This window comes from Triticum dicoccoides, chromosome 3B (genome assembly GCF_002162155.2).
Source record: "Triticum dicoccoides isolate Atlit2015 ecotype Zavitan chromosome 3B, WEW_v2.0, whole genome shotgun sequence".
Classification (NCBI taxonomy): domain Eukaryota; kingdom Viridiplantae; phylum Streptophyta; class Magnoliopsida; order Poales; family Poaceae; genus Triticum; species Triticum dicoccoides.
This window is the reverse complement of record NC_041385.1, coordinates 161209760-161223684: the sequence shown is the minus strand read 5'-3', so window position 1 is coordinate 161223684 and position 13925 is coordinate 161209760. Positions and strand designations below refer to the sequence as shown.

At 50.4% G+C, this 13925-nt stretch overlaps 1 long non-coding RNA gene across 5 annotated transcripts; it reads right to left on the bottom strand.

The window, feature by feature from the left end:
* Nucleotides 1-9429: 9429 nt before the first annotated feature.
* LOC119275338 lies at nucleotides 9430-13925 on the bottom strand. Of its 5 annotated transcripts, none has more exons than XR_005135633.1 (6): nucleotides 13816-13925; nucleotides 13445-13717; nucleotides 11849-13052; nucleotides 11481-11766; nucleotides 10886-11386; nucleotides 9430-9814 (listed from the first exon to the last, which is right to left on the bottom strand). It is a non-coding gene; the product is annotated as an uncharacterized LOC119275338 (long non-coding RNA). The 5 variants fall into 5 exon arrangements; XR_005135636.1 differs by having other exon boundaries at nucleotides 12532-13052; XR_005135632.1 differs by having other exon boundaries at nucleotides 11481-13052.

Sequence of the window (13925 nt, the reverse complement as noted above, 5' to 3'; positions counted from 1 at the left end):
CAGGCTGGCAAGTTAAATGCCGAACACAAGGGAAGGGAAACACCAAGTGAAGACGAGGATGAGCCTCGCCAGCCAAACACTGGGGGATAGAAAAAATTCCCACCAGAAGTAAAAACAGTAAACATGATCTACGCGACAAACATACCAAAGAGAAGGCTCAAACGCGCGCTCAGAGACGTATACGCTGTAGAGCCCGTTGCCCCCAAACTCAACCCCTGGTCGGCCTGCCCGATCACTTTTAATCACAGGGACCACCCGACTAGTATCCGGCATGGAGGATCGGCTGCCTTGGTGCTCAACCCAATAATCGATGGATACCATCTCACTCGCGTCCTCATGGACGACGACAGTAGTCTCAATCTGATATATCAGGACACTATCCGCAAAATGGGGATAGACCCATCCAGAATTAGCCAAAGTAACACCACCTTTAAAGGAGTGATATCAGGCGTTGAGGCCCGCTGCACGGGCTCCCTTGTATTAGAGGTGACATTCGGTTCTCCCGACAACTTCAGAAGCGAAGAATTACTCTTCGACATCGCTCCCTTTCGAAGCGGTTATCATGCATTACTCGGAAGAATGGCCTTCGCTCGCTTCAACGTAGTACCGCACTACGCCTACCTTAAACTCAAGATGCCCGGTCCACGTGGCGTCATCACTATTAGCGAAAACAGAGAGCGTTCCTTATGTGCGGAAGAGTATGTGGCGGCTCTAGTAGCCGGACACTAAGCGGCCTCTCCTATCAGAAGGCATGGTCGGTCGTTAAGACCACGAACACGGTTAGACGAGTCCGGTGCACCACCGTTGGTAGCAGCCCAGATAAACCTGAGCTGGGTGCTATACATGTACCCCCATAGAGGGCATCAGGGGCTGGAAACATGCAATAAAGCCCACCCTTTGGCTTGACCTTATTAACATGCCAATGTCTCACATTTCTACTACCCATTGATAATAACCAACTTTTCACATGCTTACGCATACTCTTTTACATGAGTTTCTCTTTTTACTGACGCCATTCGTGCGACACCCTTCCAGGATACGGCACAACGGAGACAAAGGCGCAGACGTGCAGCAGGGCCCCGCTCAAAGGTTTCTCTTTAGATTAAGCCCCTGTGTAAACCTTCTTTGTTGTCTCCTGTTGCTTGACATCCCATGGGTATTCAATATACCCACAGGAGATACTGCCGTTATTGGCATTTCGCCACGACAGACTAATGCATGTACCTGGAAATACAGGGTTCATAATCAAGGGTGCTACTCAGCCCAGTATATGTCATAAAGTCCGAATACCTTAGGGAGTGTTCGGCGTCACGAGTTTGGCCTTATATGCATCAGCTCCGAATCATGTCTTTGGTCAAATGTTGGGTTTGCCCGGCTCCTGGGTTTGCTGCCTTACATTCCGTTCTAATCGGCTAAGGCGTCCAAAGGAGAACTACTGCGATTGTGCCCTGGTTATTCCGAATGAGCACCTCAGTAGAGAAAGCCGAAAACTGACTGTCATGATACAACGAGAGACTGGTCAACCACTCGAGGACTCATCGGAATCTTCGGGATTCCTCCACATTAACGAAGGGCCGTTTCCTGGTCATGTACATACGCGCTCGTATCCGAATGCACGCGAAGGTACCAGGGGCTACATAGTAGCCCCACCGTCAAACTCCTATGGCTAAGTGAAAGTGTTAAAGCTATATATTCCGGTTGCCTAGTTCGACGTGCGATCACCTCCTTAATGGACCAAGACGTTGGATCAAGTGTGATTATGCATATTTTTGCAAACACCCCCGCATTATATGCGTGGGGACTGAAGCCAATGACTGCTAACTTCCAGAATATATATATATATATATATATATATATATATATATATATATATATATATATATATATATATATATATATATATATATACATCAAACGACCGCACAGGAGGCACAATAGCACTTTCGAGCGAAAGTATAAACATAGCCTCTATAATTAAAGTAGAATTGTTTTTACAATTGAACGACTTGTCACCCGAACATAACACTCTTCGAGCACTGAGCCTCTATTAAACGAGCACCTTCTGTTACCTGCTCAAAATAGTGCTCGGCTGGGTCCTGGCTTCCTGCCGGATTCTGGGTTGCAATGATGGTGGCCTTCATATCTGCCCAATATATTTTAAACGGGCAAGAGCCATCTGCGCACCCTCTATGCACGCTGACCTCTTCATGGCATCGATTCGCGATACGGCGCCAAGGAATTGTTGCACTAAACCAAAATAACTGTCCGGCCTCGGTCCCTTCGGCCATAGATGGTCCATTACAGACCTCATTGCAAGACTGGACAACCTATGAAGCTCGGCCACAGCGGCCATCCTCTCACTCAATGGCAACGGGCGCGTTGGAGCACTGAATTGCGACCAGAACAGCCTTTCTACTTCACTATCTTTTTTATCCTTGAAGAACTTGGTCGCATCAGCCATACTTTTTGTCAGATCCGCATACGCGTCTGCAACGCTCCAGAGCCGATCTAGAGGAACATACTTTGGATCTAAGAACTTCATCCGCAACAAATAGGGGCTTCCAGCTGCGATTTCTCCGGCCTGTCGAAGCTCCTCCCGCGCATCCCTAATTTCGGAACGCGTCTCCTTGGCCGCATCAAGGGCCTTCTTCAGGTCAGCCGACTTCGCCTGATTATCCTTTTCAAGGAGCTCATACCGCCCAGCGGCGTCTCTCAGCTCCACAGCCATCTCGGCTATTTTATCTTCTCTTCGGCGATGAGCAGCCTGTTCGGCTCTCAAATCTTCGGCCGCCTTTAGGGTAGCTGCATTGCTAGCCCGGGCTTGTTCCTTGGCTAGGGCAAGTTCCGCCCTCAGGGCCTCCACGGCAGCAGCTCCGCCTGCAGCCAAAGCATATCATATTAACATTATGCTCCTCTTAATATTTCCTATAACAAATGAGGAAAAAAGAGCATATACTATGTGACTCGTCAAGTCGCTCGTTTACAAGCGTGATGTCGGCGTCCACCACATCAATCTGTCGCCTCAGTTCGGCAAATTCAGCGGTCTGGTCTATCGCCGGACCCTTAGCCACCTGCGCATGAATGCAGTGCGATCATTACTTGAAAGTGTGATCCTCCGTTTGCCGCCTAGGGCTGGCAACCAGAGTCTCAGGGGCTACTATCTATACGGAGCACACCTAGCGCGTGCGGTACAACCGAAAAATTACGTATTTCATTATGTACCTCAAATCCTTTGAGCAGGCTCGTAAAAGCTTCATTCAACCCGCTTGTGGCGGATGAAATCTTCTCAAACACCATACCCATTAATGCATGGTGATCCTCCGAGAGAGCATCTTGCTCCAGAAGGCCCGTCAGCGTGTCCGGCCGGTCGCCGGACTGTATCGGACCCTTCTTATTGCCCCCCATGGGAGCCAAACGCTCTGGGCTCAGGGCGGCCGAAGTGTTAGCTTCTGGCCTCGACGAATTTGGACTCCTCCGTGACGACACCTCGGGGTCGCCCGCCCATGGGGCGGAGAGGCAGGTGGGGTTGCACTCTCCATCATCTCCGGAAGAAGATCCCCCGAAGACAAACTCTGTCGAGAAGAGCTACTAGCCGGACTGCAAAAGGATGGATCCTGGTTATTATTCTCGGAGGAGGAAGCAGTAGCTTTGTATTTACGATTACTTACAGCTCGGTGGAGGGCTGGCCCGTTTGCGGGCACGGTGCGGTGAGGACGCCTCTGGGGTAGGCCCCCCTGGTGAAGATTTCTTCCCTTGTCTAGGCACCTCCGTTTCCAAGTCTTCAGAGGCGGCCCTCTTCTTTCCGCGGAGGGAGGAGACCTTAGATTCCCCTCCCCGACTATCCTCCTTCGTGGAGACAGTAATTCCCCCAGTTTGGATGTGCAATGTGTGAAGCTCTGCTTCTCTGTTCTTCCCTTCCCCGAGGGCACTTGACTTAGCACATGTCTAAGCATCCTGGCTATTGCAGGACTAGGCGAGCCTTCAGGAAGTGGTGCCGGACACCTGATTCTCTCCGCCTTGCTGAGCCAATCCTGGCCGCGGATGGTTTTCAGAATAATGTTGTGATAAATATAAACGAAGTGTTCGGTTTCAGGGTTACTTGGGTATCTGGGCGGTTGCAGCTCAGGCCCGCATCCTCAGTGGTATCCAGACACTTTACTTGTGGTCCGAAGAATAACCTATACATCCCTTCGAGCATCATGCCGAAGAAATGCTGAATAGTTTGCGGACCTTCTAGGTTGAACTCCCACATCCGGAGAGGCCGGCGTTTGCACGGCAAGATCCGTCGGACTAGCATTACCTGAATTATGCTGACGATATTGATGTCCCTCTCAAGAAGCTCCCGAATGTGGCTCTGCAATGTCGGTACGTCATTGGCAGGCCCCCAGTCTAGTCTCACGTTGGCCCACGACGCCGGTTGAGGCGGAGGGCCCGAGCGGAAGTCAAGGTCAGCCGCCCACTTTGTGCCTCTGGGAGCCGTGATGTAGAACCACCTCCGCTGCCATAGATCGGACACCTCCGGGAAGAAGCCCTCTAGCCATGGGGCATCAACATTTCTGCTTATTGCAGCGCCTCCGCACTCCGTGTGTCGCCCCTCGATCACCTTCAGCTTTACATTGAAGGTCTTGAGCCATAAGCCGAAGTGTGGGGTGATGTGGAGGAAGGCTTCGCACTCGACGTTAAACAACGAGATGTGAACAATGGAGTCCGGAGCTAGATCATGAAAATCTAGCCCGTAATAGAACATGAGCCCCCTCATGAAGGGATCGAGGGTGAAGCCTAAGCCTCGGAGGAAGTGAGAAACAAATACGATGCTCTCGTTGGGCTCGGGAGTGGGGATAACCTGCCCTGGAGCAGGAAGCCTGTGCTTGATGTCGGCGGTCAGATGTCTGGCCACCCTAAGCTTCGCAATGTCCTCCTCTGTGACAGAGGAGGCCATCCACTGGCCTTGAAGGTTGGATCCGGACATGATTGAAGATTCGAATTGCCTAAGCTTGAGCTTCGGGTGTTGGAACTCGAGATGCGGAAAGGCGCAAGCGTGGTAAGAGAGAGGGATAGGCCTCGGCCCCTCTATAAAGGGGGTGAATATCAAGCGTCCTCAGCGTAACCGTTTGGGACTTGCCTAAAAACACGGAGTCATACCAACAGGCGTAGTGGGATTGCCCGCACCCGTATTGATGAGAATCCCGCAATAAGGGGGACACGATCTCTGCTTCGATGAGGCGTGCCAATAAAACCGCCTTGCAGTGCGTGTCATGGCAGGCTGAGAAAAACCGGTTTGTATTGAGCCAGGTCGCGGCGTAAGGGCACACCATGAAAAATTGTCAGCAGATTAGATTTGTAAAGTATTGTGCTCTCTACGGTGGTGCGTGGAAATTATTTTGCAGAGCCGGACACAATCCTTGTGTCCAGAATCTACCTTGGAGTACTCGGAGATGGAACCCGCCTTGCAATGCCGAAGACAATCTGCGCGCCGGTCTCATCGTCATTGAAGCCTGGTTCAGGGGCTACTGAGGGAGTCCTGGACTAGGGGGTATCCGGACAGCCGGACTATATACTTTGGCCGGACTGTTGGACTATGAAGATACAAGATTCAAGACTTTGTCCCGTGTCCGGATGGGACTCTACTTTGCGTGGAAGACAAGCTTGGCGATTCGGATGTTAGATCTCCTTCTCTGTAATCGACTCTGTGTAACCCTAGCCTCCTCCGATGTCTATATAAACTGGAGGGTTTAGTCCGTAGGACAAGAACAATCATAATCATAGGCTAGCTCCTAGGGTTTAGCCTCTACGATCTCGTGGTAGATCAACTCTTGTAATACTCATATCATCAAGATCAATCAAGCAGGAAGTAGGGTATTACCTCCATCAAGAGGGCCCGAACCTGGGTAAACATCGTGTCCCCTGCCTCCTGTTACCATTAGCCTTAGACGCACAGTTCGGGACCCCCTACCCGAGATCCGCCGGTTTTGACACCGACAATGACGTCTTCAAAAAGAGTGGAGCACCCTCGAATATCACCCTCGTCGGCGCCAATGTTTTGCTCGGCAACTCACCCATGCCACCACGAGGCCGCCATAAGGAGTGCGACAAAGACAGAACCCCAGGTCTGGATCAGGACGTCGCCCCATTGAGAGAGAGAGAGGGCACATCTGAGCTACCTGTTGCAACCCCTCCTGTTGCCCACATAACCCGGGAGGGGAGCCACCACCACCTCAATGATGACCTCCAAAGAGCAACCATGCGGGCCGCCCTCCAACGTTGCTGCATCGGCGTCCCTGTCATGAGATACCATGCACCGCCCACATCACAACGCACTCAACCATGGTAGGAAGAGCGACGACACTCCATCTACTCTTAGCCCGGCGCGAGTCCCTGAGTCTGGGTAGATGCCTCCACCATAGGAGGCACCCACACCTGCGTCCCCAGCCAATACCGATGGACTGGGAGGACACGACCCTGAGACTGCCGACGGCCGCTGGTGAGCCAACTGGAGACCTTGGTCAGGCGAGCTCACACGATGCCATGTCCATGGTCACTCTCGCCGATCCGTGCAATGACGCAACGCTAACATGACCACCACCACCGAGCACCACTTGGACTAAGCCCAACCTCACCTACCCGGAGCACCAGCTCCGATCTTCCTCGAGCCCAGGTCTGGTCCGCCCGAGCACAAACCCTAGGTCAAAGCTATCTCGACGAGCGAAACCACGCGCCACCGGCCCGCACCAAGGAGAAGGGAGGTTTCCACCGCCACCACCACACCTCCGTAGGACATCAACCGCCGTGTTGCACCCACACCAACCACGTGTGCCACCACCACGAGCTCCCACCCCTGCGTCGCTGCCCCCACAAACCACCGCAGAGGTGGAGGACCGCAACCCAAGCTCTACACCCTCTGCCCGCCTCGCTTGCCATGACAGTCACCAACACTAGCCACCTCACCTCCTCGAGACCAGGGCACCAAAACGGGAGCCACCCGTCGAAGCACGCCCCACCAGGAAGCCCGCATGATGGCACCACCAGATCAGCTGCAGCCCCACCCCACGGCCTCCATTCCGAGCTCGGGGCTCACCGCCAGCTCTTCATCGGAGATCGCAAGGGAGCGCCTCCCTGACCCATGCCTCGCACGACGCCCTAGCTAGGTCGCCGCTACCTTCCTATGCCGCCCAACCCAGGAAACAGTGGTCCATGTCCGACCTGATCCAGCGCCACCACGCCCTCCGTTGTGGCCCTCTACGCCTGCGTGCTCGCCGCTACGCCCCCTGTAGTACCGCACCCTTGCCCGGTGACGCCGCTCGTGCCATTCACCACCGCTCGGGGAAGAGAGGAAGCCTCGTCGCCACCCACGCCGGCAGGGCTTTGCCCGCCAGCAAGATCCGACTATGGCGAGGGGGAGGAGGGAGGGAGGAGCCTAGTTGGCGATGGCTAGTGTTACCCCTTTGGTCGCATGTGGGCGACGCGGAGATAGCGGTAGGAAAGCTGTGTTAGGTGGGTTGCTTTGAGATTCATGAATCCACATGTCTTCGAATGAAAAGGGTCGTTCCACTCGGGGAAAACGACCCGCTCGTCCATGCGAGAGGACGCGGGAGGAGATTATTTGCAGCAAAACCGGTAGTACATGAATTCACTTTGCAGTGGCATACATGTGTAATATCACTATACTCCCGTTCCGAATTACTTGTCACACGTATGGATGTATCTAGATGTATTTTAGTTCTAGATACATCCATTTCAACAACGAGTAATTTAAAACGGAGGGAGTATATATCAACTTCCGCTCCCCTGTTTCCAGCTCCTCGCTCATAACTGCTAGTGTTAGACCGTTAGGGCCAGTTCTAGACAGTAGACCTGGAGTTCAGTGAGTTGGAGGCCAGGTGACTATCGAACAGGTCCTTAGGCTTCTTTGTTCATAGGATAAAAAGAGATATCATTTGGTTCATAAAATAGAAACTCTTTCATTAGGTCTGAGCTAATGTTTTTCTTTCCTTTGATATGTGAAGGATAGGGACCAATCCTGCATAGGAATAGTTCCTACAAACCAAAGAGCTCTTAGGGATGAGGCAACCCCTTCATTCAAGATGGATGCTCCAACGACAAAGGTAACTTGGTAAACCGCTCCTCGCGTCCCTCCCCCTCGCGTCGCCTCCCCCTAGGCGATGCCAGGGGGGCCCGAACCCTAGCGCCGCAGGCCTCCTCTCGTGCCTCCCTCTGCCGCCGCTGCCACCGGCGAGGGTGGGCCCGGCGCCGAAGGCACCTGGGCGGGTGGATGCGGCGCGATCTCACCTGAGGCGGCAGGGGCGACCCTTCTCGTGAGATCCGAAGGCGGCGGCTGGGGCGGCGATCCCTTGCCGTGCGGCGGTGGCCGAAGCGCCATAAGCCGGCAGAGCGGCGGCCCTGAATGGACGGCAGCGGTGGCAGCGCCCCATCCGATGGGGTACCTGATCTGCGCAAAGATGGTGGCGGCGGCGACTGCGGATCAATTGCCCCGATCGGATCCGCCGCGGGGTGGCCTTCTGTCGATCGACGACACGGGGAGGGATCGGTGAGGAGATGTCGGATCTCCGCCGGTTTACCGACGGTGGCATTCGTCTTCGTGGAGAGACTCCGCTCGGTTCCAGCCAACCGCGAGATCAGGACGACATGGCCTCCGGTGAAAATCGCGCCTGATTGCGGTCATGCCGGATGATGGCGGCGTCTCGAACGCCGTTCCCTTCTTGAGGCATCGTCGTTGCAGGTCACGTCAACTTAAAATCGGAAGGTTCCGGGGGAAACCCTAGATCTAGGTCTACCGGATCAGACGATGGCGACATTTCGATGTCGTTCTCCCTCCTGGGGGCATCATTTTGGAGCAAGTGTTGGCTGGAGGGAACAAGAGGAGGAGCGGCGTGGTGTTTGATATGTCGACAACGGCGGGTCTAAGCGGCTTGGAGCAGCGGGGTCTCATCGGTGGGCGTGTGATGATGGACGAGCGCAGGATAGTGGCGTTGTCTGGCGTCGTGGTGGTGTCGATGGCAGCTAGACCGGCCAAGGTACATGCAGCAGTACAACACTAAAGATGGATTGGTGGCAGGTGGCTGCGGCGGCCTCATACCCGGCAGGCGTCCTGGTTGAGGAGTGCGCCGGACTAGTGGGTGCCCCATACCCGGCAGGTGTCCTGGTTGGGACCTCAGGTCTTAGATGTTAGGTTTGGCTACGATGTCTGTTTGGTATTATACCCAGACTATCAGCATCCCTTCATCAACTGGATAGGAGTAGCGACAGATGTTGCCTAGACGATGGCTTTAGTCTTACTTTTGTATGACTTTGTAAGGTCTTGTGTGAATAATTAATAAAGTGGCTGTATGCATTGTCCAGATGCAGAGGCCGGGGGTCCTCCTCTATTTCTAAAAAAAGAGCTCTTAGGGATTTTTTACAATAAAAATCCTATCATATAGAAAATTTCTATAAATTAAAGGAGGCCTTCTAACAAATGTGAAAGAAGAACTTCCCTAATGAACTACACGAGTGAACCAAAAACAATATATACCACCTAAATGCTTGTAGGAAACAAGACATGACATCTTAAAAAAGGAAACAAGAGAGGAATAAAACATCATGTGCTTCATCTATCCGAGCTAACACATGATTGCTGAAAAGCAGAAGGTAAGCATATTTAAATTTGTCAGAGCTACAGTATCATCGCAATAGGTGTCATGAGAAAAGTTCTAGCAACAAGGAGACGACGAGGAGGTACGAATGTAACTAGTCTCCCTTCTTGGCGACAAGGAAATCCATGCATCCACCAGCTTCTGGTCACAAGGGCCTTTTATGACTAGCAAAAGGAGCACAAGTACAAAAGGAGATGTAACATAAGTGATGAAACCAATTACACCAATATATATGATCAAATCTAAAACCAGAAATAAGTATGGGGCATCTAAATAACAAACATCAGTCAGCTGCTGAATCCTTCACTATGATTTTTCTAGCATAATGACTTGCCTTATTTCCTTCCTCCAGCACAATCCTTTAGCATGTTTCTTATTGGATAATCATTTACCATATTTATTTTGCCCGGCATAATCTTTACCTTGTTAGTGTTGTGTTTGGATAGTGATGATCAAAACCAACCATACCAAATTTTTTTCGTGGCCAATTGTTTTGTTCTTGCTTTGATGGTTCCTATTTTAGCATGTCCATGCTCCCACCAGCCAACTCCAGTCCATTATTCTGGGCAGTTGACCAAAACATGGTCAATCAAAACACACGCAAAAATATTTCTAGCCAATGTTTTGGTGGGGTTTGATCGGGCTCAAACCAACCGCACCCCATGGTTCTTAGACAAGTTATCCTGGCACAAATCCTGAGAGCATTCGGTGATCAATAGGTGTACCAAAAATAAGACAAAATAGTAAATTACAAAAGACCACAATAACATTTCACATGTTGCTGTGGGATACCAGGAATCCAAGTGTATTAGAAAGGTCAAGGGCCTAAGCATCCACTATATAAGCATACCAGGTTGAGGTGGGCAAGAACAATCAATCGATTCCCCCTAATTATTTGACTGATTGGTCGTGTAGAACAACAAAAAAGAGGTGGGCAAATCTCAAAGTTAGTTTAATAGAAATGAGGGGATTGCGGGTACCACAAGAACACCTTATCAAACTGCTTGTGGATTAGGAGGATTCTAAATTTCTGACGGCTGAGTTTCTGTGAGTTGGGTGTTGATCAAGAGCACATACTATTGTGAGGACTGAGCATCTGTCCAAGTTAGATTGATGGTTGGTTGCTTATTTGTTAGGATAATAAAACTAAATGTGGTAATTATAAATACACTAATATATTAATCACTTTGAGTTGCTAGTACAAAAAGAAAGGATTATATGCGAGTAAACTTTACCCAATAATGAAGCTTTCTCTTCACCTTCCAAAGAAGCGTTGGAAGCGAAAGTCCTATTCTGAGCTCGAGCTCAAATGGACTCGATATCATAGCCGTCAGCTTTTGCTGAGATTCCCACCGCTGCAGGTATGTCAGTCCGTATATGGACATGTATCCGCTGTTTTTTCCCATGTCGTGGCCCACCCAGTTGTCGCTGTCAATGCAATGGCCATCACGCCTTCAAGGCCGGCTCAGACGTTTGATACCGAATCTTGGTCCACGGCTCAGACGTTTGCTGCTAAACGGCTGTTGTCCAGCCGTAGCCACACCTAGCTCCTTCCACTACAAGACTCCACGGGCTGCTCCCCCATTGCCTTATCCTCTTCTTCCTCGCTTTGTAAGAATCAGATCAGAGAAGATGGCAAATGGCAAGCTCATCTTCTTCCTCCCAGGCCGGCCAGGTGCTCCCGCTGATCCCTTGCCTAGTATGCACTGCCAAGGTGGTGACCTTCGTTTCCCGAGCTGGAGAATGGTTATAATTCACCATGAATACTTGCAGTGCAATTCACCATGATCTCTACGTAAAAGAACACAGGAGAAATGCCCGTCCACTAACCTTCATCACATGGCTGCAAAGCAAGCCCATATGTGCAAATTGTCCATACTCAGTCGAATTCATCACCCCCATCTAGCATCCTAACCTTGTATGCCACTCTGCACCATTTATCTCTCTTCTCTGCCTCGCTGTGGATTGCGACATATGTCTTGTGTCTCTCAATCTCTTCAACTTGATAAGTGCCACATTCATACAATATATGCCCAAACTGTTCAAACATGGCTCTTGTATATATCTTGCTAGCATGCCTTTCCACTGCAAGGTTTTCCCTCATGAGTGGCCTCCCCTGCACAAATAGTACACAAGCATTCATATGTTTGTCACAATGACTTCAATTACATATGACATTCCCAACAAGAAATTCTCACAATTCATGTTTATTTCTCTTCGTAGTTCTCCTCCGATTCCCGGTCAAACTGGAGCCTCATGTATTTCTAAACAAACATGTGCATTGTTCAACCAGGAGGCACATAATCACCGATTGTGCTAACAGAAATTTACTTGTTAGTAAGGTCACCGGTGGAGACCCGCCCATCATTCTAAGGAATTCTAAGAAAACCCACTCAAAACTATCTTCAGTTTCATCACGCACGAGCACACCTGCCAGGATCACACTCTGAAAATGATTATTTACCCCTACAAACAGGCCAAAGGCATGTCGTACAGATTAGTACGATAAGTCGTGTTAATTGTTATGACATCTCCAAAAAATGAGTATTGAAGCCTGCTGCTCCCACTTGCCCACATCAGATTCTTAATCCTGCACTCATTGTCGGACTCAACCCTATATGTGAAGTGTGGATCTTTAGCCCCTATCTCTGCAAAAATATCCATTGTCTTCTTCACATTATCTTTTGCACGGTCCTGTTTATCTTCCCACACAGGTTACATAACGACCTCTTAGTGAACGGAACATTTTCCATTGATCCAAAGAAGCCTCCAATGATGTTGTACACCTTTGCTAAGTTCACATTGTTTTGCCTTAACTGTTTCACTAGATCCCTGGTGTACACATCTATGTGCTTGTGTGAGGGCCAATGGATTGTCTCACCGAAATTAGGCAACAGCAAGTGGTTGTGACTGTCTCTCTGCTCTGCAATGTACCATCCGTTGTCCTCTGCTCGTAGCAGCCTTATTAGAGAGGGGCACTCACAACGACAAGACCTGGTGTTCTCCACACCAGCTTTGCCCTGCAAAATGATTTCCAACAAAAGCCAGTGAGTTCAGTAATTTTGTCGACACCACACACAGGGCACGAATATGAATTGTATGTCCCAGCATAAAAATAAGTAACAAAAAAAACATCCACCGAGCAACCACAAACTATTTCCTGCATGCTTTGGTCATCTCCACATTTAGCCTGCTCTTCCCGTAACGAATGCCAAAGCCCTTCTCCCACGAGTACAAATTGTAGAAGTCATACACCTCACAAACCGAGTCGAATGTTGTGCCAATAACTGTTGTGATAACATTGTCAGTCGGGTTCTTAGCAAAACTCCGCACAACCTTCTCGAATGCACTGATCCGGTTTGGACAAGGCGGCCTGTTGGTACAGCAGCTCCAATCCTCAACCTGCAAACACAGCCACCTCCATAACTCACTCACCAGATTTCACTAAGCATGCGTACGCTAATATATTTTTCCAAAATGCATGTAAACTGAAGCAGATTACGAGTAATTCATACCAATTTCATTATTAAGTCCAATGGCTCTATCAATGAAAACTTACTAATGCTTGACTGCAATGCAAATCGATGCTTCTTTTAATCCCAGGTTAGATAGCAAATACTTCCTACAAAATTGCTGTTAAATCTAATGGTCTTACAAGTAAAAACTCATTCCACAATAATTGACACCAATTTTTCTGTACTTATTCTGTATGCTACATTTTAGCTCCACACAAAATCATTATCTAACTGACAGAGCTACTCTGCTACTGATCATGACCAAAATCCAGGAGTAACCTCTTATTCCATCCAGGCACCCGAGGATTCATCTTCTCAGTAGACAACTCCGACGACTGTGGCGAGCTATCCATCCTGACTGCCGCCGACGGCTTGGCTGACACAATCTGGGCATCGCCACTGACGGCCGAGCGGACATACCCCAGAACGCCCTGCTCCACCACTAGCTGCTGCACCGCCGCATGTACCACATCCGCCTCCAGCAGCACAGGCGCCACCGCCGCCACTGGCGGCGGTACCAAGCTTTCTCCCACCTCCTACAGGAAAGTGGATCTAAGACAGGGGCAAACCATGTTTTGTGAAACTCCAGATCCTGAGCAATGAGATTTGCAAGGAGACCGCGAGGGGGCGAGAAGAACAGGTGGACGTACTCATGCATCGGCTGCATCAGGAACTCCATGAATGGTCGCCGCCGGTGCTCCTCCTCCCGATTCTCCAGCCGCTAGCTTCCAAATAAGAGCACCGCTATGGGGAAGAAAGC